This window comes from Nuphar pumila, chromosome 1 (genome assembly GCF_984573655.1).
Source record: "Nuphar pumila chromosome 1, dmNupPumi1.hap1.1, whole genome shotgun sequence".
NCBI classification, from domain to species: Eukaryota; Viridiplantae; Streptophyta; class Magnoliopsida; order Nymphaeales; family Nymphaeaceae; genus Nuphar; species Nuphar pumila.
The window spans coordinates 118,085,763-118,089,558 of record NC_143249.1 but is presented as its reverse complement, the minus strand read 5'-3'; positions in this window follow the sequence as shown (position 1 = coordinate 118,089,558).

Here is a 3,796-nt window from a genome sequence, read left to right as displayed (position 1 = left end):
ATTCAAGATCCAAATTCTAAACTTCATTTTTTAAATCTGGAAGTTCTTGATTCTTCTTCTGAAACTCCAAATCCATCTTAGGATCCAGAGTCCAACTCTACATTGGATCTCAGACTTCAGATCCAAATCCATCTTAGGATCTAGAGTCCAACTCTACTTTGGATCTTAGACTTCAGATCCAAATCCATCTTAGGATCCAGAATCCAAATTCATATTTGGATCTCAGACTTGAGATCCGAAATCCATCTTAGGGTTCAGAGTCCAACTCTACATCAGATCTCAGACTTCAGATCCAAATCCATTCTAGGATCCAGAACCCAATTCTACACTTGGATCTCAGACTTCAGATCCATTCCATTCTAGGACCCAGAATCCAATTCTATATTTGGATCTCAGACTTCAGATCCAAAATCTATCTTAGGATCCAGAATTCAATTCCATTTCCAACTTTAGATTTCAAATCCAAAATCCACTTACAGATTACCTCTGAATTTCTTAAATTCATCTCTATTTTAAAATATCACTTCTCAGATCCATTCTAAAATTTAAACTTCAAAATCTAAATTCAATTCCATCTCAAGTATTCATTTCCTTTCCTAAATCCATGATTAAAGTCAAAGTCCATATCTGACTTTAAAACTTCATTTTTAAAGCTTCATATCATTCTTTTTCAAAATCAAAATTTATTCTTCCGACTCTGATCTACTTCAAAGACTTAGAACTTCTTTGATCTATCTCAAGTTCTAAAGTTAGATTCAAATAATTTTTCTTCACTCCCTTATCAAGTTCATCTCAGAATACTTGGAAATTTTCAAAACATTCTTTTCAAAAGAAGCATACATCCTTTGCAATGCACAAGCATGATTCTTTGTGCATTTAGAGTTAGGATAAATTCTTAGATTATATTTAGGCAAAGCAAAAGGCATAGATTCGATCCTTGGTTCGATTACCCCTGGTAAAGGCGCCAGGAACGGTCGAACCTCGTACCGACGAGCGAATCCCGTCTCCCCTTTTCCGCAAATATTTTCAAAACGGAGGCGAGTTAAATTTCTAAATTCTTTTCAAATCAAGGTCAAGTGAAAGCCGCGCAAAATAGTTCCTCTTCTCTCTTTCTTTCCTTCTTTTCTCTTCTCTTCTCTCCTTTCTGTCTTTTATTCTTCTCCCTTCAAAAAGGAGGAAAATAGAGGTTGGAAAGGGAAAAGAGAAGGAAGAGAGAGAAACCAACGAGAGAATAGGAAAAATTTTGCGATGATCACAGCGTTGAAGCATAAGCTTCATGATCAAGAGAGTAGGTCTCAATTCCGATCACGGAGAGAAGAAGTCCCCCCGCCCCTCGCCGGAAACCTCGTCAGAGGGAGCTCTGCTTCCCGACGGGTCTGTGACTCTGTGCAGGTTACAGCAATGGTCGGAAGAACTCAGTCTGTTAAACTCGCTGGAAGCTTTTGCTTTTTTCCCGACGAGTAAATCCAATTTCAGGCCACGAAGAGAAGAGATTCCACCGTAAATCTTGCTGGAATATCCTCCTCTGCTCATTGTGTAATTGTTTTCGATTTTAGCCACAGATCGGAGGAGGCACCGACGCTTCAGGTACTGAGTGTGCGCCTTGCCTGTGAGGCGTACACTTCAAGTACTGAGGTGTACGCCTCTCACAACACTGGGTAGGACTAAGGGGGAAGATGAGTGAAGGGGTGAAGGAGGCGACAATATGAAAGAAGGGAAAAAGGAGAGAAAGAGAGAGAGAGAGAGAGAGAGAGAGAGAGAGAGAGAGAGAGAGAGAGAGAGGCTGAGCGATGCATAGGGAGGCTCCGATTGGGGCTGGTGGCTGGTGCCCTAATGGGAAGAAAAGAGAAGAACGAAAGGAAGAACGAAAGAGGGAGAAAGAGGAAAGTAGAGAGAGAGAGAGAGGAAAGTCAGGTTTGTTGGGTCGTCCCAGGATCACCTCCCTTTGATGGCGGTGGCCTGTGTTGAGACAGAGAAAACACAACAAGCAAAACTGTGTTAAACAAAACAAATGGTCAATGGTTACACTCCTAAGGTAGGGTTCGATCGGAGCAGAGGAGATTGTTGCCGGAGGGCGATGGTCGTTAAGGACAAAGGGGTTATCTCCGCTCAGCCGGGCTGCAGCCACCATGAGCGCAGACTCTCTTACGCAGTCGATGAGTAGACCTCTTTCTTCTTGACTGTATGGAGAGGTAAGAACTTGGAAGAAAACCCTCTCTCTCGATTTTCCTGTATTTCCCTTAATGAGGGTCGCTCATGATACCCTCTTATTTAGGGCATAGGGTGGGGAACGATTTACGTAACCATTTTCCCTTGATCCTATGCAAGTTCATCGGAAGAGATCATTCCTGTTGTGGGAATAAATCCACATCGTGGATAACCACCACGTAAATCGTAGTGGTTAATCCAACATTCTCCCACTTGATCCGCCGATAAACCTTTTAACCAGAAAACCTTATGGGAATAACTTGATGAATAGAATGGCCTTTTTATTCTATTCTATAGGTCCTTAGTTAAATCTCGAATAATTATAAGATTAAAAAAAAAAAAATGAGAATCAAGAACTAAAAGTGATCACTTTATTTATATGCATATGTCAAAAAAAGTTTAACAAACCCATCCTCATTACATGTTCGAAATATAATCTAGTGCTAACCCTTTAGTAAGAGGATCAATGATCATCTCTTTGGTACCAATATTAATAATATGTACTAAATGATTCTCCGTCCTTTCTTTAACAACAAAATACTTTAATTCCATATGTTTATATGACGTAGTACTTTTGTTGTTGTTCGAAAAGAACACCACAACTTCATTATCATAATAGACTTTCAGTGGCTTTCCAATGGAATCAACCACCTTTAACTGTGATATGAAGTTCTTTAACCATATAGCCTGCGAGGTAGTCTCGTACAATGATATGAATTCTGCTTCTATGGTGTGGGCAGCAGTGGTCATCTGCTTCTCACTCCTACAAGAGATCGTGCCCCCAGCAAGTAAGAAGACGTACCCAATAGTAGATTTTCTACTATCAAGGCATCCTCCAAAGTACGCATCTGAGTAGCCAATGACCTCAAGGTGATCAACTTTATGATACGTCAATATATAGTCTTTTGTCCCTTGCAAGTACTGCAAGACTTTCTTGGCAGCCTTCCAATGGGGTAAACCTGAGTTAGACTGAAATCTGCCAACCACCCTTACTGCAAAAGAAATATCTGGTCGAGAACATGTTTGCGCGTACTGCAAACTGCCAACAACTGATGCATATGGATAAGCACTCATATGTGCTTTATCAATATCGTCCTGTGGACAATCCTTTAGGCTCAGCTTGTCACCTTTTGATATGGGTGTTGAATTAGGAGAAATTCTCCATCCCATATCGCTTTAACACCTTATCTATATAGGATCTTTGGGAGAGGTATAAAAAATATTTTGTTGTCTCAACAGATCTCAATGCCAAGAACATAAGCAACCTCACCCATATCTTTCATATCAAAATGTGATGCAATAAACTGTTTTGTCTTTAAAATCAACTTTATATTGTTGGTTGCAAGTAAAATGTCATCCACATACAACATCAATATAATGAACTTACTTCCACTTTCCTTAAGGTATATATATTGATAAATAATATTTTATGTAAACCCGAAAGTCTCAATGACTTGGAAAAATTTAATATACCACTGTCAGGAGGCCTGTTTAAGTCCATATATTGATTTGTTGAGCTTGCAAACCAGACAATCATTTTCAAAGAAACTAAGAAGTTGATCCATATGTACCTCTTCATTCAGATCCT